The sequence below is a fragment of the Bos taurus genome, chromosome 9, assembly GCF_002263795.3.
Source record: "Bos taurus isolate L1 Dominette 01449 registration number 42190680 breed Hereford chromosome 9, ARS-UCD2.0, whole genome shotgun sequence".
Classification (NCBI taxonomy): domain Eukaryota; kingdom Metazoa; phylum Chordata; class Mammalia; order Artiodactyla; family Bovidae; genus Bos; species Bos taurus.
The window spans coordinates 51,271,148-51,298,104 of NC_037336.1; positions in this window are offsets into that span (position 1 = coordinate 51,271,148).

The following is a 26,957-nucleotide window of genomic DNA, read 5'->3' on the forward strand; positions in this document are numbered from 1 at the left end:
GGGAAGGAATGGACAACAGGAATAGGTAGAAGCTAGTATAAGAACTTGGGACAAAGTAACCAAGAAAAAATTCAAATGGTGTTATTGAGAAGGTTTAAAAAAAAAAAAGGTCAAGAAAATTTTGAAAGAAAAAAAGAATTGCTCAAACTTGGAATGGAATGTTCAGAATGAAACTTACCTTGAGGTCCCAGCACTAGGTAATAGATTGGAGGCTCTGTATGTATCAAGGAAAATAGAGATGCCAGAAAGAAACTCAGGTTTTGTCATAAGAGGGAGGAGATCAATTTTAGTTTTTACAAATGAATTTTTAATTTTTCACAAAATTCCTTTAAGTATCATTTACCAGGCTACTATAAATGTGGCAGGGGAGCTTAGAAGGTTTTGGTTGGAAAGGCAGATTTGAAGATTATGTGTACAGAGGTGCTATTTGAAGGGGCACCTCTTGGACTGCTCAGGGCATCTTAATGTAATGACAGAAAAGACCTTGTGAATAGAGCATTGTCAATATTTTTTAAAACCATGAAATCACCTTGACTTTTCTCTTACTTAACTTTATTACCTACCTCTGATCAATCACTGAATTATCACCTTCCCTTTCATTGTGGTTGATATTTTCATTTACTGTGCTCAGAACATTGAAATATTTTTTTAATCAGGCCTCACTTCTTTTTTTTTTTTAATTAATTTTATTTTTAACCTTACATAATTGTATTAGTTTTGCCAAATATCAAAATGAATCCACCACAGGTATACATGTGTTCCCCATCCTGAACCCTCCTCCCTCCTCCCTCCCCATACCATCCCTCTGGGTCGTCCCAGTGCACCAGCCCCAAGCATCCAGCATCGTGCATTGAACCTGGACTGGCATCTCGTTTCATACATGACATTTCACATGTTTCAATGCCATTCTCCCAAATCTTCCCACCCTCTCCCTCTCCCACAGAGTCCATAAGACTGTTCTATACATCTGTGTCTCTTTTGCTGTCTCGTATACAGGGTTATCGTTACCATCTTTCTAAATTCCATATATATGCGTTAGTATACTGTATTGGTGTTTTTCCTTCTGGCTTACTTCACTCTGTATAATAGGCTCCAGTTTCATCCACCTCGTTAGAACTGATTCAAATGTATTCTTTTTAATGGCTGAGTAATACTCCATTGTGTATATGTACCACAGCTTTCTTATCCATTCATCTGCTGATGGACATCTAGGTTGCTTCCATGTCCTGGCTATTATAAACAGTGCTGCGATGAACATTGGGGTACACGTGTCTCTTTCCCTTCTGGTTTATCTTTCCTGTTTTTTCTTGTACAAAATTATCAGATTTCATCCCCGATTACTCTCCACAAAGTCTCTAGATTCATGCCACATCCTATAAGAAAAAGTGCAGCACTTTAAATATCTCACAACAAGTATCACATGTAAAAATAGTCAGTGCTACATATGTGCAAGTGGGAGTCTGGCTTTGGTATATTAGTCAATAGGACCTTGTAATAGGCTCTAAGTTGCCTTGGAAGGCCAGCTCATTAGGATAGCAGCCATGAACATGGTTTTGTAGAGAAGTTTGTCTTATCACTTTGGTCTGTAGATCTGCAACATTTTCAATGATCACAATTTCATATACACATCTTAAGGGTGCCTCTATTCAGATAAAAGCATTGAGTGACCTTATAGCAAAATGGAATAACTTAGTCAAGAAAAGCAAGAGACATTTCAGGCTGATGTTAGGATGAGCATGAAAAATTGATAGGTGCACTGGAAAAATTCACTTTTACTCTTGACAGACGATTGTAACTAGAGTCATCTTCCCTGGCCTCAGCTCTGAGGCCTGAGTGAATTGGAATGGAATAATACTCTGGCCCTGATATACCTGTGCTGTACAGTATGGTAACCATGTGGCAACAGAATATTTTGAGTCATCTTCAATTAAGATGTAGTGTAAGTTTCAAATGCACACCTGATATTGAGGATTCAGCATAAAAAAAAGGATATGTAGAGTGAGAAAGCAGCTACCTGCAAGCCAAGGAGAAAGAACTCAAGAGAAACCCGTCCTGCTCACACTGTGGCCTTATACTTCCAGCCTCCAGACTTGAGAAAGTAAATTTCTGTTGTTTATGCCACATAATCTGTGGTATTTCGTTACGGCTGCCCTAGCAAACTAATACATCTGTCTTTGTATTTTTAAAATGTGACAACTAGATAGTTTTAACTGACCTACAGCACCTGCATTTGTGGCTTGCATAATATTTCTCTTGGACAACATTTTTTCTAAATCCATGGAGGGCAGGTCCAGAGATGGCATTTTAGGGACCAAGATGATTTCAGCCCAATACTCAGAGAAGCAAACGAACTGTGCCAGGTTTTGCTCAAGTTGAGACTGGAGTGGCAGTAGGAACTGATATTTCCGGGATTATGTTCAGTCACTTCAGATGTTTCCGACTCTGTGTGACCCTGTGGACCATAGCCCACCAAGCTCCTCTGTCCATAGGATTCTCCAGGTAAGAATACTAGAGTGGGTTGCCATTCTCTCCTTCAGGGGATCTTCCCACCCAGGGGTTGAACCTGCATCTCTTATGCCTCCTGCATTGGCAGGCAGGTTCTTTACCACTAGTGCCACCTGGGAAGCCCATTGCTTCTCTGTAATCCTGGCCCCTCAGTTAACCTGCTTTACCACTTTTCTCTGTCTCTTTCTTCAGTCGCTAAGTCATGTCTGACTCTTGTGACCCCATGGACTGTAGCCTGTCAGGCTCCTCTGTCCATGGGGTTCTCCAGGCAAGAATACTGGAGTGGATTGCCATTTCCTTCTCCAGTTACCAGTTTTCTAGCAGAGCTTCTGTCTAAAAGTGTTGATGATACTTTTTAAGACTGCCTATAAGTTGGCAATTGATGAATTTACTTGGATTAAACCTATTTTATCTGTGTGGGATTTAGAGAGAGCTTTGAAAAGGTACAGAAACATAAGGAAAAAGAGGTGATTTTGAAACATGATTCCTTTGCAGCGGGTGAAGTAGCAAAAGGACGTGACTACTGGACGTGCCAGACTGGAAGCTTTTAGGCATCAGAAGCAGATGATAACTTGAGACACATAAGAGATGAAGACAGAAGGTTCAGAAAGTTCTATGGAAGAACCAAAAGATTTGGCTTAGTTCCTACCTTATAAGGTGGTAAGTGGATTAAGAATGAATGGATAAAAGAAGATGAGCTACATGTATACCATAGAATATTACTCAACCTTAAAAAGGAACTAAATTGGGTCATTTGTAGAGAGATGTAGATGGGCCTAAAGTCTGTTACATGGAGTGAACTAAGTCAGGAAGTGAAAAATGAATATTGTATATTAATGTGTATAAATGGAATATAGAAAAATGGTAGATAAATCTATTTCCAGGATAGGAACAGAGCCATAGATGTAGATAACGAACACATGGACATGGCAGGGACAGGGAGGGTGGGATGAATTGGGAGATTAGGATTGACGTATATACACCACCACTTGTAAAATAGCTAGCTAGTGGGAACCTGCTATAAAGCACAGGAAGCTCAGCTCAGTACTCTGTGGTAACCTAGATGGGTGGGGTGGGGGTGGGGAGGGAAGTTCAAGAGGGAGGAGATATATGTTTACATATAGTTGACTCATTTCATTATAAAGCAGAAACTATTATAATACAACATTGTAAAGCAATTATACTCCAATAAAAAAGATGATTAAGTAAATTAATGTTAATTCAGGGCTTAGAAGACTGTCCTAATCTTGTCCTACTTCCATTCCTTTCCTAATCATGGGTACCCCATAAAAACAGCGGAGAAGGCAATGGCACCCCACTCCAGTACTTTTGCCTGGAAAATCCCATTGACGGAGCAGCCTGGTAGGCTGCAGTCCATGGGGTCTCGAAGAGTCGGACACGACTGAGCGACTTCACTTTCACTTTTCACTTTCATGAATTGGAGAAGGAAATGGCAACCCACTCCAGTGTTCTTGCCTGGAGAATCCCAGGGATGGGGAAGCCTGGTGGGCTGCCGTCTATGGGGTCACACAGAGTCGGACACGGCTGAAGCAACTTAGCAGCAGCCACATAAAAACAGACTCCTCTATCTGAAAAGAGGGCCCGATGGGAAGAGAAGCCTCATGGTGTTTTCTCCTCTGAGGTCTTTCTACAGAGAATTTGAAGTCACATAAGTAGGGTGCTGGAGTAGAACTCTGCATGGCATCCCCAGTGCCAGTACCTAATAACCTATCTTAAGTTTCATCTTACATAGCTTCTAGGGCCCCTGGTTGGGCTCTTTTCAGGAATATAATTTCCTTCTCCACATCACATTCATGTATTCTGGATTCAAGGGCTTTCTTTAAGGGCATTAATCAGATTCTGCTTGGGCAGACTTTTAAAGGATAGTCGAAGAGTTAATGTGATAAAGAGTGTGTACATACTAAGTTACTTCAGTTGTGTCCAACTCCTTGAGACTTCATGAACTGTAGCCCACCAGGCTCCTCTGTCCATGGGATTCTCCAGGCAAGAATACTGGAGCCCTGCTCCAGGTGGTCTTCCTAACCCAGGGGTCATAATCTGCATTTCTTATATCTCCTGCACTGGCAGGTGGATTCTTTACCACTAGTGCCACCTGGGAAGTCCTGTGATAAAAAGTGTGTGTAGGCAAAGACAACTTTGGATACTCCAACTGGTTTATTAGAGTTTGAGTTTAGGTACTAAATAATTTTTGAGTAACAGTTAGAGACAAAGACAAGACTCTGTATTCAAAATTTACTCTATTTAGAAAAAAACGTGAAGATTACAAAAAATACACAACTTAAGAGAATCTTAAAAATAAGGATAAAACTGTAAAGTCATGTAATTAAGGGTTGTCCACACTCCAAAACTCTAGGTAAGAGTTTTAACTGTAAGCTCTAAGCTATAAGCTTTCTGAAGGCTGAGGCATAAAGAAAAAAAAAATAAGGATGGCATATAAAATGTGTTTTTCTTAAAAATGATAAGGATGGCTTTTTATTTTCAAATGAGTTAGGGTCATCCTTCACTATCAACAGCCGATGGATTCTAGGAGCCCTGCAGATACCAAAATCCGCAGATGCTCAAATCCTTTGTACAGAATGGTATAGAATTTGCATATAAGCTACGCATATCCTCCTGGACACTTTAAATTGACTCTAGATTACTTAAAATACCTAATACAAAATAAATGCTCTGTAAATAATTTTAAATGCAAGATAAATAGCCTCTGGTACATGGCAAATTCAAATTTTGCTTCTTGGAAAATTCTGGAATTAAAACAATATATTTTCAATCCACAATTGGTTGAACCCGCAGATGCATAAGCCATGGATATAGAAGGCATACTGTACAGCCAAGATGCTAAAAGAAATTGATCATAGATAGCTACGTACATGATGTCTTTCACATGTAGGTGTCACTAAATTTTTCCTAAATTTAAAATGAAGTGACACAACATTTGGGCCATCTTGCTTTGCATCTTGTATTTTTAGCTCTGTAGTAATTTTACAAGTAACAATGGCTGCTTATAAGTTATTTTTGAGTTCTCCTCCTCCTCTTCTTCTTCCTCTTCTAATAAAATATAATTGACACATTTACTCAAATAAATGGATATTTCTATCTTGGCTGACATATTTGGTGAGGAAATAAATGCTTACAGGATATGGGTATATTCAGTTATTTATTCCACCAGGCTTAACATCTAATGTTATGTACTTATAGTAACAAATATTGAAAAACAATGATTTTTTAAATTCATTTTTTCCAATCCCTATTGACTTACATGTGACATTTAATGTAACAGTTGTGTATTCCAGGGGTAGCAATGCAGGAAGGGTGGGTGAGGCACTTTTATTTTATCAAGATATGAAAAATAGTCTGCTTTATTAGAAATAAAAATATGAGATACTGCTTCAACTGTGTATTTAAGTCAACTTAAGAAGCAACAGTTAGAATTGGACATGGAACAACGGACTGGTTCCAAATAGGAAAAGGAGTACATCAAAGCTGTATATTGTCACCCTGCTTATTTAACTTCTATGCAGAGTACATCATGAGAAACGCTGGACTGGAAGAAGCACAAACTGGAATCAAGATTTCCAGGAGAAATACCAATAACCTCAGATATGCAGATGACACCACCCTTATGGCAGAAAGTGAAAAGGAACTAAAAAGCCTCTTGATGAAAGTGAAAGTGGAGAGTGAAAAAGTTGGCTTAAAGCTCAACATTCAGAAAACTAAGATCATGGCATCCGGTCCCATCACTTCATGGGAAATAGATGGGGAAACAGCGGAAACAGTGTCAGACTTTATTTTTTTGGGCTCCAAAATCACCGCAGATGGTGACTGCAGCCATGAAAATAAAAGACGCTTATTCCTTGGAAGGAAAGTTATGATCAACCTAGATAGCGTATTCAAAAGCAGAGACATTACTTTGCCAACAAAGGTCCGTCTAGTCAAGGCTATGGTTTTTCCTGTGGTCATGTATGGATGTGAGAGTTGGATTGTGAAGAAGGCTGAGTGCCGAAGAATTGATGCTTTTGAACTGTGGTGTTGGAGAAGACTCTTGAGAGTCCCTTGGACTGCAAGGAGATCCAACCAGTCCATTCTGAAGGAGATTAGCCCTGGGATTTCTTTGGAAGGAATGATGCTAAAGCTGAAACTCCAGTACTTTGGCCACCTCATGCAAAGAGTTGACTCATTGGAAAAGACTCTGATGCTGGGAGGGATTGGGGTCAGGAGGAGAAGGGACGACAGAGGATTAGATGGCTGGATGGTATCACTGACTCGATGGACGTGAGTCTGGGTAAACTCCGGGAGTTGGTGATGGACAGGGAGGCCTGGTGTGCTGCAGTTCATGGGGTTGCAAAGAGTTGGACACGACTGAGCGACTGAACTGAAGAGTTGTCAGAATCTGTCTATCTATTAATGTGTGCTAAGTCATTTAAGTCATGTCCAACTCTTGGAGACACTATGGACTGTAGCCTGCCAAGCTCCTCTGTCCATGGGATTCTCCAGGCAAAAATACTGGAGTGGATTGTCATGCCTCCTCCAAGGGATCTTCTGACCCAGGGATTGTATCTCTTGCATTGGCAAGTGGGTTCTTTACCACTAGTGCCCCCTGAGAAGCTCCTATCTATCTGTATCTGTTTATCTACCTAGCCATCTGGCAATACTATTAATATAAATGTTATTCTCGAAAATAATGATGTACACATGAAAATTTATAGGCAAGGTTACTTAAGGTACATTCTTCCTTATCCAGTTCATTTATTCTGCCTGTAAGATAATTTTTTACTATTTTTTTATCCCATTATATTTTTGACCAATTTCATATTCAGTCAATTTCTAGGGGATTGTCACAGAAAAGAAAATTACAGACCAATATCCTTTATGAACATAGATGCAAAAGACTTAAAAATATTAACAAATTTAATATAACAACTTAAAAAATATCATACATTATGATCAAATGGGATACAAGGATGGTTTAACATTTGCAAATCAAGACTCTGATGGAAGAAATTGAAAAGACAGAAATAAATGGAAGGATATGCTTATAGGTTATAAGAATTAATGTTGTTAAAATATATACACTACTCAAAACAACCTACAAACTGAATCCAGTCCCTATCAGAACTCCATTGGCATATTTCACAGAACTAGAATAAATAATTCTAAAATTTGCATGGAAGAGCAAATGATCCCACATAACCAAAATAATTTTGAGTAAGAACAAAGCTACAGGTATCATACTCTCTGATCTTAAACTATATTTCAAAACTATAGTAATCAAAATGATATGATACTGGCACAAAACCACAACCAGTTCAGTGGAACAGAATAGAAAGCCCAGGAATAAAATTAAACAGGTACAAACAATTTATGATGAAGATACACAGGACATACGGCAGAGAGGACAGCCTTTAAATAGTGTTAGGAAAACTGGACAGCTACATGCAAAAGAAAGAAACTTGACCTTATACCATACATAAAAATTCACTCAAAATGGATTAAGACTTAAATGTGAAATATGAAATCATAAAATTCCTAGAAGAAAACAGAGGCAGTAACTTTACTGACATTGATCTTAGTGATGTTTTTGTGGCTCTGATTCTAAAGGCAAGGGAAAGAAAAATAAACAAACGGGACTGCATCAAACCAAAAAGCTCCTACACAGCAAAGGAAACCATAATCAAAACAAAAAGGCAGCCTCTTCAGAGGAAAATATATTTGCAAATCATATATTTGATCAAAATTAACATCCAAAATATTTTCTAAAAACTAATATAACTTAACAGCAAAAAAGCAGATAACTCACATAAAAAGTGGGTAGAGGGTCTGAATAGACGTTTTTCCAAAGAAAACATACAGCTGGCCAACTAGGCACATGAAAGATGTTCAATATCACTGATTGTTACAGAAAGACAAAACCACATGAGATATCACGTCATAACTGTCATACCTGTAAGAATGACTATTATCAAAAAGGTGAGAAATAATAAATGTTGGAGAGGATGTGGAGGAAACGGAATGCATGTACACTGTTGGTGAGGCCGTAAATCAGTCCAGCTACTATGGAAACAGTAGGGAGATTTCTCAAAAAAGTAAGACTACCATGACTCCACTTCTGGGTATTTATCAAAGAATTAAAACAAAAAACACTAGTTCAAAAAGAATATTCACTGCAGCATTATTTACAATAGCCGACATATGGAAAAACCTAAATGTCCATCAATGGATGAATGGATAAATAAGATGTGGTGTACATATCTGAAGGAATTCTACTCAGCCATGAAAAATAGTAAAATCCTGTCATTTTCAACAACAGGGATGGATTTTGAAAGTATTATGTCAAGGGAAATAAGTCAGAGAAAGACGAATACCATATGATTTTACTCCTATGTGGAATCTATAAAAACAAAATAAATGAACAAGCAACAAAAACGAAGTCATAGATACAGAGAATAAAGTGGTTATAAGAAGGGAAGGGAATAGGGGATTGGGCAAAAGGGTGAAGAGGGTTGATTGTTGGGGTGAAGGATGGCAACTAGACTTGTGCTGGTGATCACTCTGCAGTGTTTACAGATACATAGTTATAATGTTGTATGCCTGAAACTTATATAAAAATTTTAAAATGAGTAAACTCAATACCAAATGCTCCTGTATTTATAAGAAGCTGAACCACATTTTTACCTAAAGTTTGTACCAAAGAGCTTTTATAATTTCAAAATTATATTAAAATTGTTAATACTATAGGTGAGAGGTTTTTGCTTTTTTCACTTTGAGAGAATAGAGAATGTAGTTTTTATTAGCAGTTTTATTTTTCAGAAAAAAAGATCATGTTGCCATCTTCAATGACCTGCCTCTGCTATGGCTTTGATAGCTAGGGAAAATAATTGAAAAATTTATCTTTTGTGTATATTTTTACTCAGTAATTTTCAGTGTTTTCAACTTACATGAAAATTATGAGTAACTGACACATCCTCATCCTTGTGTGTGAAAACCATCTTACAAAACTGGTTTTGAGTCACTTCTAATTAACCAAAATACTAATAAAAGTCTACTTATGTTATACTCTTTCTGACAACCTACAGTAAAATTAAGGCAAATGTTATTTGGAGGAGTCTGCTTACTGGTCACATAACCAACATTTTAGTTAAATTTCTATCAACTGAACTGTAAAAAATTAAAGATCCTAGATAAAATGTGCTCCCATGCTTCAAATCTGACCGATTCCATTACGTGCACTATTGAAGTATGAAACCTTTCTCCTTGATCAAAATGCTGGTAAGGATCTATACTTTTTTTTTCTTTTTCTTACACGAGTACTTCGCTATGTAAAAAAGGGTGGGAAGGCCAAATAAAAGACTGAAACCAGCAGTCATAAAGTGACTTTTTACATTTTTTAAGTAGGTCACAGTAAGGTATATTATTCTTGCTGCAAAAGTCAGGTTAAGCCTCTCAATTAGGAAAAGATGCATTTACAGAGTTCTTCCACTTTTATTGATTTTTGATGTCATTTTAAACATGATGAATAACTATATTGTAGGAATCTGGACCCAAGGAGCATTTCTTTCCTATCTTTAGTTATTTCCAAAAAGCATGGTTCTATATTCACAGGTCTCAGGAATATTATCTTCTAGAGCAGCTGGGATGGTAGACCCATGAAAAAGGGTCATCGTTTTTGACATTTATGAATATATGAATGTCCTTGTCCTGGGGCTCTGCCATGCACCTGAACATAGCCCATGCCTCAGACAAAAGCAAGGTCTCTCATTCGGAACAAGGATAATCTGCTTAAAAATCTAAATCTCTTATAAATGGCTGACGTGTGCAAGAATATCATAGTACATAGCTCTTTGTAAGGTAATTTTAAAAGAAAATGATACACATTTTGCTCAGCCAAGCAATCTGGAAGTTCAAAAGGTAAGAAGCACTTCTCAGCATGAAACTGTCAAACATATTTGAAAAGAAAGTTAATTACAATTGGCATTTCCAGGCCTTCTGCTGGCTATGGCTATCTTACCAAGAGGTGACATTAGTGACATCCAGCATATAGGGGCTGAGAAATGAAGAGGATCAAAAAAAAAAACCTGAAGCTCTTTTTTTCTGCAACATAGGGTTAACAACCCCAGAGCACTTGTTATTTTGCATAGACATTTTATAGATTTGTGTATGGAAAGTGACTGATACTAGCCACAAACTAGATCTAGAGAAAACAGTGGGGTTCCAGAGAGATTGTCTGAGTTCTTCCTTTACATGGAAAAGAGACTGGAGAAGACTGAAAGTCAGAAGAAGACAACCTTTTGTTTTGTCCACCTCTGTGTGTGAGTAGGCTTAGATTTCTCTCTGATGACTTCCCGGTTAAGGTGTTGGAAATAGAAAATGCTAATGGAAAAAGAGCTCTTCTCCCAGGAACATCAATTTTGTTGATAGTCTTGGGAGAAAGTATTTAATATTAAAACAAGTATATATGTTTTGGGTATAGAATTCAGATATTCACATGTTTCAGATAAAATAGAGTATTTCAAGTATTTCAAAGTATTGTCTTAATTGCATGAGATTTTGACTAGTTCCCAGATTCCAAGATTACACATTTTGCTTCCTACACCACAAAGATAATTTTGTGAAAACTTCTGAGAGTTACTGAGTCCTAAGTTTGCACTTGTTAGTTAGGAATCCCTATATAAAAATTGCTGCAGTGTGAAATTTAGCAATAGGCCTGGCTATTGCCTTAGCAAAACCCAACCTTACAGTTTCATGCACAACTTTAGTCCTGGCTAACTATGAGGAACAAAGGGATACATACTGGGAGCCTTCCATCCACCAGAGTGTTCTAAGCGGGTAAATACTGAAGACAGATGAGCCAGTTGGATGGCCGAAAACAGCAGTCTGGAGAGCCAGAATGGTAATAGTAAAGTGTATAGTTATTAGTGTACTCATGATCCGTACCTGTTTTAGCAAATCAGATGTTCACCAATTGATACAAAACAGTATTTTTCTCAGTGTTCTCATAGGACCTAAATTGATATGATCATCTTCATTTGGGTAAGAAAGTAATGACATGATGACATTAGTGTCAACACATGTGATATATAATATTTAATATTATAACATGATAGCATTTTTTCTTTTATTGTTCAACACAAGATGAATGCATGTGGAATACTGAATTACCATGGGATTCTAACTAGGCAAATGCCATCAACCATACCAATACTTTTTTGATGAAACGGCCAGTATGAGGAAGATGATCAGAAGTGACAAATAAAATATTGTTTAATTTTCGATTGTCATTTGTAGTCTGGTTAGTGTTATTATTAGACACTCAAATGTGAATTTCCATATGCAACTGCAAAAAATTCTTGAGTGATAACTTCAAAAATATCACATTCACATGTTTTCCAACAGCTTTTGCTAGTTTGCCATGTATGAATACCCAATTTTTATGCTTAAAATTTTAAAGTCTCTGCTTTGAGTAGTTACATAACTGTGGGATTTTCTAACAATACACTGTTTTGCTCAAATGTAAATTTTCCAGAATAACAATGATAAAATCTGCGAGTCAAGTGATTTTTGAAAACTATTTTCAGGATTAGTTTAAACAGTTATATAAATAAATTCTGGTAAATGATAAAAAATACACATTGATAAAAATTATACTGTACAAATAATCTTATAAAGCATTATTTTAATACCTAACCTCAAAGACAATATGTTTATTGAAATTTACTATTTTAGATTCTATGCATTTCTTTATAGAATAAGTTAAAAACTAACCATTGGCCTGAGGGAAGGTTATTGATTATACTAGAAATTAAAAATTTAAAACTGAACCATATTTGTTGTTATGTCAAACCAGGTGCTAACAAATATTCTCAGTCAGACTATCAACAAAGCTAGTTTGGTAAATTTCAGCCCAGCAGGGTTGTCAAGTTCAAAAAGAACATAGCAAATGACATCCTAAGAAAGTTAGTATTAGAACCTCTTGGATTGGGGAACTGATTTACAGAAGCTTAGTGGTTTTATTAAACTTCATGATGTAATAAACATATTAACTCAGCCAATGTTTGTAGAGCACCTACTATGGGCCAGTTGCTCTTCTGGGTCCTAGGGATACAGCAGAGTTCGGGTGGGGAGAGGGGAAGCAGACCAAATCCCTTGCTGTCATGCACTATACATTATAGTGGGGAGATAGTCAATAACATGAAAAAAACAACAACAACAAAGCATCCATTTGTCAACGGGTGATGAATATTCATATCAATCTATTGTGATTCTACTATTCATTGGAAAATGCTAAGTATGTTCTTATGTGAATTTCATTGTTTTGGTCTTCAGGAAAGTTATAAACCAGAAAGTTCCATCAACAGCTATCAGGAACTTCTCAAATAGGAAAAAAGAGACAAAGTTAAATTCCAGGAACTAGAAAAATATTTTAATCTTATTTTAAGCATTACCTAAGCTACCGGAGACTAAATTAACGTACTCTTTAATTAGTGTCTAAAGTATTTACAGTGTTTAATACAACTTCCATTCTGTGCAACACATTAGGGAAAACTTTGATATACTTCTGATTCTTATATTGATTACTTTCAGTGAGTTTTTTTCAGTTTTGAGGATTTTATGAAATGCCTTAAAAATAAACCTTCCTCCCTATGAAGGCTGGGAAACATCATTATTATCATTTTTGCTAGCACGTAAAGCTGTAGTGATTCTTATTGCAGTCAAGTAGCAGTTACTGGCAAGGGCACAGATGATCGGTTTTTAGACTCGTGTGTTGCTGAATTCAGCCAACAATTCACTCATCATGACTTGAACAGATTTTTCTGCTATTCGGACCACTGGCAACCTTATGAACCAGTCAGTTCTGCCCTCCTTCTTATGACAAAGTGCCAATACTGTCAACAAGAAAACCAAGCACCAGAATTATTTGCTACTACATTGAGCTTACTTTTCAAGTATAAAACAAGGGAAAAGAAAATTTCTCTAAAAAATGATAATCTTTCATTGTCCTCAGGCTTTAAAAGCTTTGAAATTCTCTGGTAAAAATTTCCAGTCAAAAGATAGGGATACTCTTGATATACTAAATAACTGATACACTAAATAATTCTCTCTCTCCCTCCCTCTCAAAATCATCTCTTCTCTCCTCCTCCTCTTCTCAACCCCATCTCTTAGAGGAGCAGAAGCAGGAGATTATTTCTCCGTTATAGACAATCTCATAATTGTAGCGTTGGAAAAAACCAATTCATTTGACAAGTAAGGAAAAAGTAATCCAATGATTTGATAAGATCCCAAAGCTAGGGAATGGTTGAATTGGTCTCTAGTTCCAAGTTCCTAACTTTCAAACCAGTGATTTTATTAACGAATTCCCTATTATCCCTTCCTGTATTATGTTATCATCTTGCTTATGTGTTTAGGAGTCATCATGTGACCAAACTGGTCAAATAAATATTATCTCCATTAAAGTCAGAAATGTTTTCTATTTTGCTTATGAATCTACCCCCAGTACATAAAACAATGCCTGGCATTTAATAAGTGCTTCCCACGTACAGATGGGTTTAATGATGCATTGGTGAGTAATATTACAGTTAAACTACTCTCTATTTTGCCAAAGCTAAGCCAGAAATAAGTAAATTCTACTGGGGAAAAAAGTTAACTTTCTACAAATGACAATGGAGTTGTTAATATTGGGAATATCTACAAAGAGACAATGGGAGTTGTTAATATTGGGAATATCTACAAAGAGACAATGGGAGTTGTTAATATTGGGAATATCATTTATTTATTCAGAACTCAAGCAAGCTTGACACAATGTTCAAAAGGTACTGTGAAATAAGATTAAAACAAGAAACTAGTGATTGAAATGAGACTAAGATTCATAGCAACAGCCAAAATGTATGTTACATGTTTATTCTGAGAAAGAAGGCTGTTAACACTTAGATAATCTTCCCTTGCTGACACAATATTTTTATAAGGTAAGTACTGAAGGTGTATTTTCATTTTGAAAGCAGCCTAATCCAGGGGAGTCAAGCCACTTGCTTGAAATTAAAGGAAGTCAGAACTGCTGGGAGAAAAGGAAAGGCGTGGTCTCGCAATAAGTCCAATTCCGGTTGCATTTAGACCATGCTGCTTCAGGTTCGGTTTAAGCAAAATAATAAAATCAGTCAATAGGCCACTAGCTGGGCTTTAAACACTATTTTAGGCTGAATAAAGAAAGCACCTAATCACCTCTATTTTTGACAGTCTTCACAAATGAGAAAAGAAATTCAAAGCTTTAGTTTCATTGATATTTGAAACATGACTGTTTAAGGTCACACCTTGGTTGCTGAGCAATAGAGGCAGTATAATTGGAAACAATGACTGACTCTGCAAAACCCACAGAAAAGATCCACAGTGCATCAGAGTCACATGTGAGCTGGAGACCTCGGCGTGAGCTGCTGCCAGGGATGACAAGAGAGTGACACCAAGCTGAAGGCGAGCTTCTGCCTCAGATTCCCATACACACAATCTCTTTTGAAAGCAACCTGGGTTTCAATGGCCCTTCTGAAACCAGACAGTATTTTTTTTTTTCACAGAATTAATTTATCCTCAACATCATGAATCACAAAAACACATTTTTGCTTGAACACAGGCATGAAATATAATTCACTCTTCTTTGTTGCTGTCCAGAAATGCCCTTCAAAGCACTTTGGACACAATTGTCAAACAAGCATGATTTACTCTATTTGTGATGTTTGTGCTCAAAAGTTGGAATTTTCTTTGTGTTTTCCTTAGAAAGGACTACTACATTTCTTTACCCCTCTTCTGCAATCCTGGTGCCCTCCTCACTCCCACACCCCCACACAAAGACACTTCTTAATTGTATTACTGTTAGGCTGACCTCCAACCCCAACTAAAATGAGGACAAGGCTAGTTTTGTGTTTCGTGGGATAACAATTTATGAGCAATTAAAAATGAAGGGACACAAAGCATTCATCACAGTCTCAGCTAGACAGGCAGCTGAGGTCAAAGGCTCCAGCAATGAAGTGTGCACAATATATTTTTATTTCTGTTTTCACTAAAAAGGAAACGGGTTAGCTAAAAATTATGGCGTGCAGCCTCCAGTTCAAAATAGGTGCACTTAATCTTTGGAGACAGCCCATGCTTGGCCAGATAGGTTATGACAGCACATGCAAAGACATATACAAACACACACACACACACACACACACATTTACAACCTGAGTACCAAACAATATGATGTGGGGAAATGAAACATTTTCTAGTCCAATTCACATATAATTTCTAAGAGAAAAAAAATGTGCTAAATAAATATTCATTATGATTTTATAGCCAAATAACACAATATTTCTTTCCTCTTGACCCTGTGATGGAAAAACAAAATAGAAGATTTTAAGGTATAATTCCTCTTGGCACATTTCTCAATCTGTTCAGAGGAACATGAGAGTCTTATAATTTTATTTTCCAGGAACATCAGTGGTCTATTACATGAAAGTTGAGATTAATGTCTTGCCTGCTGAGCTTCAGTCAGAGTTACATATCAAAGGCTACACGAAATGCGTCTCAATGTAATGCCGTTGGTTTTTAAAATTTGTGTGATTTTTTCCCTCCTGTTTCACTATAGTATCCAAATCCGACACTCATCTTCTGATTTAAAGTTTTGGCCTGGCATGAATAAAAGCCCTGATGAATTAATGACTTGTTATGCTATTAACTGATGTCCCTGTTGTGTTATATTATGCCTAATTTTCAATAGAAAAAAAGGACTGATATCAAGCAGGTCATCAGTTTTTATTCTGGGTGTAGATTTGCTCACTTAATCAAGGTGCTATAATTTCAGAATAAACAAGAACCAAATGCTAATATTTGTTATTATTTGATGCTACCCAGATGATGCCAGGTACACGTGTAAAATTCTTCTGATGAAAGAGTAGAAAGTTTACTATCACAAATTGGGAAGTCCTTTGCATTCCTCAGTAATTTTCTACTGAAAAAGCAGAGTAAATCTTGAAAAGGAATTCAATTTGCACCTAAATAGCATCACTCTGCTAGAAGACAAACATTAAAAAGCTATCAATAGCTAACTCAGATTAACACAATCTTTCTCTCATCAGAAAATTTCAAGGTCCTTCATCAATTTGAAAACACCAGTCTACATGTCTGTCTCAATTAGCTGTAGCCCCTTTGAAGGCATATTCAAATAACTTACTCATCATCTACCCGTACATATATTTTTATAATTTTGAAGTATAACACATACTCCTTTCAGTAAGCTTGGAAAGATTCAGGAAACCAAGGTTAAAACATTTCTCACAGTTATACCACCCAATGATCCAATGATTATTACTGATAACATTTTAGCATAAGACTTTCAAGTGTTTTCTTCAATTTATATCTTATTTTTAAATAATTTCATACACTATTTATTTCTCCTTTATTCTGTGACTACTGTGAATTACTTGATTGATTTTACTATATTAAATCAACCTTAAATTCCTGGGATAAACTGTACTTTGTCATGAATATATCATTCTTTACATATATTGCTAGATTTTACTTACTGATATTTTGTTATTAGAAATATTGATCTGTAATTTAATTCTCTGGTAGTATCTTTATAGTATTTTGGGATCAGATTTTTGCTAGCCACATAAAACGAGTGTGAAAATATTCCCACCTCCTGTAGTTTTGGAATAATTTGTTTTGGAATGGTATTATTTTTGACTTAAATGTAGGATTGAATTTATCACTGAAACCATCTGGGCTTGTAGTTTTCTCAGTGAAAGATTTTAATTATGAATTCAATTCCTTTAATTGATCTAGCGCTGTTCAGATTTTCTACTTTTTGTTGTGCCAGCTTTGGTAAGTTATATTTTTCAGGAATTTGTTCATTTCATCTCAGTCGTTAAATTTATTGACATAGTTATTCATAATATCTCTTTATCATTTTATGCCTAAAGAATTTGCTGTAATGTTCCCTCTTTCATCCCACATCAGTAATATGTGTTTTTTCTCTTCTTCTATGGGGTATAAATATTACCAATCATTTTATCAGTCATTTTAGAAACCAACTTTTGACATTACTGACTTTATGATTTGCCAATTTTAAAATTTTATTGTGTTCTTTTTTATTATTTACTTACTGTAACTTAGGGATTCCCTAGTGGCTCAGATGGAACATGGCTGCCTGCAATGAGGGAGACCAAGTTTCTATCCCCAGGTCGGGAAGATCCTCTAGAGAAGGAAATGGCAACTCACTCCAGTATCTTGCCTGGAAAATCCCATGAACGGAGGAGACTGGCAGGCTACAGTCCATGGGGTCTCGAAGAGTTGGACATGACTGAGCAACCTCACTTTCACTGTGACTTACTTTGTTCTTCTTTTCTAGATTCTTAAATATTGGATAATTAATTTTACATTTTTTTCATTTTAAATATAGGCATTTAAAACTACAAATTTCTCTTCAAGCAACACTTTAGCTGTATCTCACAAGTTTTGATATGTTGTATTTTTATTATCATTCAGTTCAAAACATTTTCAATTTTCCCTATGATTTCTTCTTTCACTCATGAGTTTTTTTACAGGTGTGCTGTTTAATTTTCAAACATTTGGAGAACACAGTCTGTATGATTTTGATCTTTTTTTTATTAATAAGACTTGTTTCATAGTTCTACATGATATCTATTCTGGTGAAAATTCCTTGTAAATTTTTCGAGAAATGTGTATCCTGCAGTTGTAGGGAGAGTGTTCTAAAATGTCATTTGGGCCAAGTTAATTGATAACTGTTTATATCTTTTATATCTTTCCTGAGCTTTTTCTTTATGTTCCCTCTCAGTTACTGAGAAATAACTTTTAAAATATCTAGCTGTATTGTGAATTTATGATTGCTCTTTTAATTTTGTCAATTTTATTTTAATATTCCAGTGCTCAGGTACTATATACATAAGTGTTGGGACTTTTATGTCTTTTTAAGAAACTGATTCTTTTATCATTACAAGTAATCCTTCTTTAACTCTATAAAACTCTGCTCAAAGTCTACTTTGTTTGACATTAATATAGCCATATTAGCTTTCTTATATTTAAGTATTTTCATGTCTTTTTTACTCTCAACTTGCCAGCTTCTTTACACTTAAACATGCATATAGATCACTATAAATCTTAAAATCTGCATTCAGTTGTGCTCAGCTTCTTAATTCTGTGCTTAGCTCATTTATATTTACTGTGGTTACTGGTGTGGTGGTGGTAGTTTAGTTGCTGAGTCATGTCTGGCTCTTGTAACCCCATGGTCTGTAGCCCACCAGAATCCTCTGTCCATGGGATTTTCAGATTTTCCTGTGATTATTGATATAGTTGGATGTAAGTATAGTATCTTAACGTTTTTTTCCTATTTGCAACATCAGTTCCTGTTTACCTCCTTTGTCTTCTTTTGCTAGAATCACATATTTTTTCTTCTTCTGTTTTATCATTTTATTGATTTCTTCATGTACTAATTTCCAATTATTTTTTTCCACTGGTTCCTCTACAGATTACAGTATATATCTTTAAATTATCACAGTCTTCTCAAATGGCATACAATGTCAGAAAAACATGAAACCTTACAACAATATAATTCTGTTTACTCTCCCTTTGTGCACTTTTCATGAAGATCGTCTCTTCCTCCCAAGTTCTGCCAAAGTTGAAACAGATTTTGTGTCCCTTTTCTTCTTGGATGAATTTGTCAATATTTGGAATTCAGTTCACCTGGTTTCTTCTTGACCCAAGATCTTAGATGGGCTAAAACAATGGATTATAAAGATTATTCAGCTTTGTGTTGTGTTTATGATGGAAGTAACATTTTCTTGTGACTTTCTCCCTCCTCAGCAGAGGAAAACGTCAATGCAGTCCTTATGTGAGGTGCTTTATTCTTTTAGCACTATGTCATGAATATGTTTTTATGCCAGTAAATAGTTCTCTAAAATATGATTTTTTAACACTGAATAGTAGTTATTTGTGTCCTTATATGGTTTGTGTTCCCTACTTTTAATATAAACTCTTAGGTATATGGTACACAATACACCTCTGTAGAACTGAACTAGATTTTTGGATAAACTGATAGTTTTATTTAATTAAAAAAATAAGTCTCTGCTGGACACATGTAATAGACAAGACTGACAAAAAATGATTCTGGTTTGTTGCTAAATACCCAGGTAAATTTATCATGTGGTAGTATACCTTAGCTTGGTTTCCCCGAAGAGCAGAGTTTGGGGCAACTGGCTTCTGTGGTTCTATTTCATTATGGAGCACAATCTCAACAGTGAAATAATGCAGAGAGGAAGAAAGATTAATGATCAATATCATAAACTAAACTTGGAGCAGGTTATTCTCAAATTTGTTAAGCAATGTATACATGTTTCTCTCCCATAAAATATTTGTTGATATGAACAGAAAGAGTTAAGCAAGACTCTTTCTAAACTGAAAAACTCTTAGAGCTAGAAGGGATCCTCCTTTCTCATACCAACTTTATGGATGAGCAAATTAAAAGTTGGAAGGTTAAAGGCCTTGCTCAAAGTCATACAGCTAATTTGTAAGGATGATGAGTCTACATGGGACATAACATATAAGCAGTGTGGGTCCTTTATTTGTCTACTCATCTATGCTCTCTACAAACATAAATCGATCACCAGTTTTATGCCAACCACCATGCCCTGTGCTGAACTGTGCCCTTTACCATTTCTGTTAACTCAAGGCGTTCTTGTATCCTCATTTATGTTGGCTTGCTCTATTGCTGCTCTAGGTGTAGACATAAGAAAAGCCAGGCTCATAAGCATAATTTTTGGGGGCTCACATCACTACTCTTTCTGCACAATGACATCATCCAACAGGTAGATTATCATAACAAGTACAGCATAGCATCTAACGGTACTCTGGAGGCAAGACCAAGTTTGAATAATATCCAAAGTAGAAAGACATATTGAGAAATTTAGAAGTACCTATACTGCTTTAATTAAGAGGAAAGTACTCTTTAATGGTGTTAGCTTTTTACATTGTTATGAAACTTAAAAGACATTTCTTCAGGTGTTACCTCCACTTGGTGGCTCAGGCAGTAGAGAGTCTCCTGCAATGCAGGAGATCTGGGTTTGATCCCTGGGTCAGAAAGATCCCTTGGAGAAGAGAATGGCTACCCACTACACTGTTTTTGCTCGTACATCCCATGGATAGTGGACCTGTCGGGCTACAGTCCATGGGGTCTCAAAGAGACATGACTGAGCGACTAATACTCTCTCTCAACCTCCACCAAAACTCATGCTGATATTAGTGGGTTGTTGAAATATTAAAATAAGAACAGTGCCCACGGGATGTGGGAAAGAACAATGCCGAGTCTAGTTTTGCTGTTACATCAGACTTCATACTTCCCAACTCTGGCTGCATGTTAGAACCTTCTGGGAGTTTTAAAAAATATAGATGCTAGGGTTCCCCACCCAGAGATTCTGATATAATTGGTTTGAAGTAAGGTTTGGATGTCAGAATTTTTTGAAGTCTAATGTGTAGCTGTATTAGAATGCACAGGTTGAAGATACTATTAGATGTAAGTTTAGAAAGAAGAAAATGAAACTCTTTCATGCTATGGTAGAAGGATTTGACTTTGTAGCCAAAGGGGAGGACCATATTGAACTAGCGTTTAATTAAGATTAAGCTGATGACGGGGTATAGAGTGGAAGGAGTGTGTGTGGGGGGGCATGTGTGTAGATACAGACTGAAGGCAGAAAACTACTTATCAGACTCTTACAACAGAGCAACTGGAGGTGATAAAGGTCTGAAATGAGGTTAAAATAGGGAAATAAATGCAAGGGAAAGAAAATCTTTCCTTTCCAATAGGAATAGGAAGTAAACAGAAAAGAATATGTATTTTTTCCCTCTACATCTTCCTCTAAACTCAATTAAATGTTGTCTTTCAAATTGCTTTTGATATATTTATATTTTTTCAATGCAAAAAGAACACTTTAATTATTCATATGAAGTGACTATTACTTCCCCCAAATCATCTCTAAAAGAATACATTTTTTACATATTTTGATGAATGATTGGAATTTTTCAAAATATATGCTAACTTATCTAAATCTTAATGAAATCAACACATATTTTCTCATATCAAAGCTTCTTTTGGAATAGATTACAGAATCTATACCTGCATAATTAAAGATCCCTAAAGGGACTTCATATCAGGAAAAGATCTTGAAAAAAAATTAATGAAAATGTGCATTTCTGGTGTGTAGCTTCTGCACATCAAACTCAGGCAGCCAGAGACAGAAGATTATCTCATAAAATTGAAAAGTTTAGTTCAGCTTGTAGTTGTGAAGCTTAAGTACAAATTTCTTCATCTTAAAATAAAGAAAAGGAAGTTAAATTATTCTCTGACTCTCAGACTGGCTGTACGTCAGCTCCTCCCTTGGATTATGGTCCCTCCCTTCTTTCTTCCATAATATTGACCTGCACACTTCCAGGGGTGGGTCTCTTTGGGGGTGGATCCTCTAGTGGGAAGCCTTCTATGACCACATAGCCCCCCAAAAGCTCTGAGCTTCTGCTACCAGATGCATTTTTCCTCAATGTCACTATCACTGTCTGTAATTACACTACCATTTTGTAACCAATTGACTAGGGTCCATCTCTCAGACTAGACCATAAGCTCTGTGATGGTAGGAAATGTGTCTGCTTTGCTTACTTCTGTATTTTTAGCACCCAGAGAAGTGATGGACACAGAGCAGATGCACTAGGGTCTGACATTTAAGAAAACAGAAACCACACCAGTTTCTGTTTTATGACAGGGATAATTTAACATGGAAAGACATCATAGCACACAACAGAGTGCAGAAAAGTGTATTTGGAGCTGAGAGTCAATAGCTAGTAACTAGCACACCTAGAAAAGTGCCTAATATATCGGGATCATTGACTACATGTTTTTAGAATAAATGAATGAAAGAATTAGGATACATCAAATTAAAGAATAAGCTCAAAATAAGATAAAAAAATGGAATGTACTTGACATATCTCATGAGATAACATAAAAATTTGAAATGAAGGGTCTCAAATCTGAGTTCTAACCCTAGTGCCATACCCATTTAGCTATGTGTCCTTGAGGAAGTCACTTAACATCTCTGTGTCTTGAATGCCTTCTGTTTACAATGTGGTGTTGGACAAGACATTCCCCAATGTCTTTTCCAGCTTTGAAGTTGCAATCTCTTTTTGATTCCCTAAGATCTCTGAGATGTTGTAAGAAAAAGTGTAATATTGGGAAATGTGAATGAAGAGTAAATCAAATTTGAAAACGCTTACTCCTACCCCAAGGAATGTGTGAATGTTCCCTTTTCTGGATTTGCCCTGGCAATTTATACATTCCCACATTAATATACAACTTATCATTTTGTATATGAGATCAATTTAATAATCTTTTGGTTTCCCTGTTATCCTTTGAAGTCTAAGACTCTGACATTTAAAGTTTTTGAACTCCTAGTAGGATCTCATACATGATAGTACTTAATGGAACACTAGAATTTAGTGAGGGCATCCTTGGTAGCTCAGCTGGTAAAGAATCCATCTGCAATGTAGGAGATCCCAATTTGATTCCTGGGTTTGGAAGATCCCCCGGAGAAGGGGTAGGCTGTCCACTCCAGTATGGTAAAGACTCTTCCTGCAGTATGGGAAACCTGGGTTCGATCCCTGGGTTGGGAAGATCCCCGGGAGGAGGGGATGGCAACCCATTCCAGTGTTCTTGCCTAGAGAATCCCCATGGACAGAGGAGCCTGGCAGGCTACAGTCCATGGGTTCACAAAGAGTTAGACCCGATTAAGCAACTAAGCACAGCACACAGCACAGAATTTAGTGAAAAGCATTAGCTAGGGAGGTAATTCTCTTTAGGATTAGGTCAAATTTCAGGCTTCTCAATGATATCTATCAATACTTAGGTTATGTTTTCTATTTACTACTGCCAATAATAATAGTTTTATACCAAAGCATTAACAGTGTCTTCTTTGAAATCAAGGAGCCTCACATAGATGGAAGACGGGAGAATACGGGAGGGAAAAAAATCTTGAATGAATTAATCCATCCATCAAAGGGTCTTTATACCTCCCTCAGACCATGTCCAATATAGGATTTATGAAATAGCTGAGAGAAACTGCAATGCACAATGCTTAAGAGACTTATAGTCTAGCTGGGAAGGTCACCACAAACAGTACAAGGCAGAATCTAAGTATGTCACAATTCTGTTTTTTCTATCTTCAAAATGATTTGGAACCCAACCACCAATCATCACCACCACTAGCTAGTTCAAGCCTCCATCATCTCTTGGCCTCCTCGCTAACCTGCCTGCAACCACCCTTGATTCATTTCAGTCTGTTCTCAGCTCAGTAGCAGAATGATCCTGTTAAAGTCATATCAGATAATTTGTACTTCTCTGTATAAATCCACCAACACCTCACATCTCATTAAGAGGAAAAGCCACCATGTTTACAATTCCTTTTCAGTAACTTCTGAGGACTTATTTCTCTAACCTCCTTGGCTTTTGCTTTTTTTCACCCTTACTATTGACAGCTTCCCTGATAGCTCAGTTGGTCAAGAATCTGCCTGCAATGCAAGAGACCCTGGTTTGATTCCTGGGTCAGGAAGATCTGCTAGAGAAGGGATAGGCTACCCACTCCAGTGTTCTTGGGCTTCCCTTGTGGCTCAGCTGGTAAAGAATCTGCCTGCAATGCGGGAGACCTGGGTTCAATCCCTGGTCTGGGAAGATCCCCTGGAGAAGGGAAAGGCTACCCACTCCAGTATTCTGGCCTCAAGAATTTCATGGACTATATAGTCCATGGGGTCGCAAAGAGTTGGACATGACAGAGCGACTTTCACATTGAAAGCCAAGAGTCTCGCCCAGAGATGTACAACCTCTCTGTCAAAATTGGAAATTTTGGAGATGGCAGACAAATAGCTCAAGAAAGAGCTCAAATTCTTGAGCTCAAGGCTCAAGAATGCTTGGAATTTGATGTGTGTGTGTGTGTATTTCTGCCTTTGTCTAAGGAGAGCTGTGTGCATGGCATTAGAGTCAGACACATATGAGTGGCAATCTTATTTTGCTACTTACTAGATGTGTGACTAGTTATCAATATCTCTGAGCCTCAGTTTCCTTTTCTATCTAATGGGTATGATCACATCTCCTCCTGGGTCTTTCTGCATCTTAAATGATACGATGAGCATTAAAAGGATTTAGCTCTGCATTCACCACAGTAGATGCACAGTAATTACTAGCTCCTTTCAGTTTGATGCGTGTCAAGATTGACCCTTAAGGTACAAAATGGGGATGGAGTTGGGGGGGGTGGTAAATGTTCAGTGTAGGCTCATTAGAATGGTAGCTCTGATCAAGAGGAGGGCCTGGCCCAGTGGAGGTGGGCTGGGTAGGAATGGGTTAAAAGAGTTAACAGGCTGACCAGCTGCACAGTTCTCAATCAAGGGCCTGCATAAAAAGCCTGCAGGAGCAGAAGCGGGGGCTGGCCATGCTGAGTGCCTTCGGAGGCCAGCAGCTGAGAAGTTGCTCATCTCTTGGTTCAGCCTGTTGTCAAACCCCGGAGTGGGGGTTTCGGGCGGTGGGGGAGTCTGGCCGGCCTTTGTTAAAACCCTGAGAGCGAGCGGGCAGTGTTTTATATTGAGCCTGACAAATAAAAGGCCAACCTGAACCATCTGGTTCTGGAACATATGGGAAACACAGATTTCTATTGTCAATGACCAAAATATTAGTCTATTGAATCTTAAGGCATTTGACTATCAGGGAGAATTTGAATAATGGAATAAGTAGTTCTTAGAATAATCACTCTGTTGAGGGGAAGGATAGAAGAAAAGGTTTAGATGTCGCACACAAAGTGATTATTGATTTTGGTACAGTGCATCTCATTGCAGGGCTCCCAATTGTTTAGAAATATTAACTCACTGATCCTTAGAGTCTTGCTGGGTGGGAGGGACGATTTCTCCAGCGGGAAACGAGTGCGATGCTGAGAAGTTGGGAGACTGCTATTCTTGAGCAGGGTGGATCAGGAGTGATGGTGGGACTAAAGCCCGGCCCCCTATTCCTTTTTTGATAGTATGTCTTTGGCTCATTGTGAAACAAAGATTAAACACAATAACCAGGGCCTGTTTTTAATTGTGCCCAAACAAGAGCCCTTGAAAGGCCTGCTGGTATGTAGGCAATTAGTTTAAAAATGTATCAAATCCTTTGACAATCATTCAGGGATTTTTATTGAAAAAAATTTTTTTCTGTTGCTTTTGAGGTCAGGTTCTTCAACCCTTAGGAACAAGATGGGACAAAATGAGTACAAAATTCAACTATAAAACCAGTCTGACAGAAAAATAGCATAGGTTGATCTTTCTGGCTTTAAACATAAAACTTTGGACCAAAGTTTGTAGTTGAAGAGGAGAACACAAGAATAACTGATGACAAGCCCATTGGATATACTACAGCTTGATTTTAGCAACACATTTGGAAATTCTTTAAAGGTATCCTTCAGTCTAGCCTAAATTAACTTGGACAGGCTCGAACATGGCATAAGGCTTTACAAAGTTGATTTTTAAACAGTGGGGGCAAATTCTAACATATCCAAAAATGAGGTGGTACACAGAGGGCAAAACTGGGTCTTCAGTGTGGCTTAATTGTGCTGCTAATTGATAAAGAGTGCGAAGTGACATCTGCAAAGACAGAAGGGTGACAAGTGCCAATACTAACCAAGTGTTAAAATAGAGAGGCCCAGAATAATCAGAAATATTAGCAAGAAGTTAATGGGCAACAGCTTGAAAGAGTACAAATACATTTGTGAGGGTCCTCTAACATTGCAGATGTTCAACTTGGGCAGACTTAGTCATGACCGGGAGCAGTCAAGGAGATAATAATAATGTCTGGTATTCATAAAGCATCTGTCTTTGGGGATTTCAAAGCGCTTTGGGTGTGTATTATCTCATTCAGCCCTGCTCCCTTTTGTCTGGAGTAGCCCACATAGTGGCCATGGGGGATGCGGCCAGCATGCCGGCTGGAGACTTTATCTTGTGTTTAATGACATTGAGGCAAAGTGTCTGGGGCAAAGGGCATTTCAGGGAACTGAGAGGCCCAGCAGTTTTGTACTGGGAAATCTCAGAAACTGGACGGTGGCCATTCACATCTTAGTTCTTTGCACATAATTTGGATAGGGGATGAGGAGGTGACGGGAGTTGAGAAGCCGAGGAATATGTATTATCTTGATGAAACTGAGGTTCAGAGAAATGGAACAGCCTTCAGGGCCCCACTGCAGGTTGGTACAAGGGAGTTAGTCTCCCTTATGAGTCAATTCTTGGCTTTCTGTTTACAAAATGATGTCTTTTAACATTGAGATGGCAATCAAAGAGGGGGTCCTGGAATGGAACAGAGGAGACAGTCACCTCTGGCAGACTGTCCTGGAAAGTGGCAA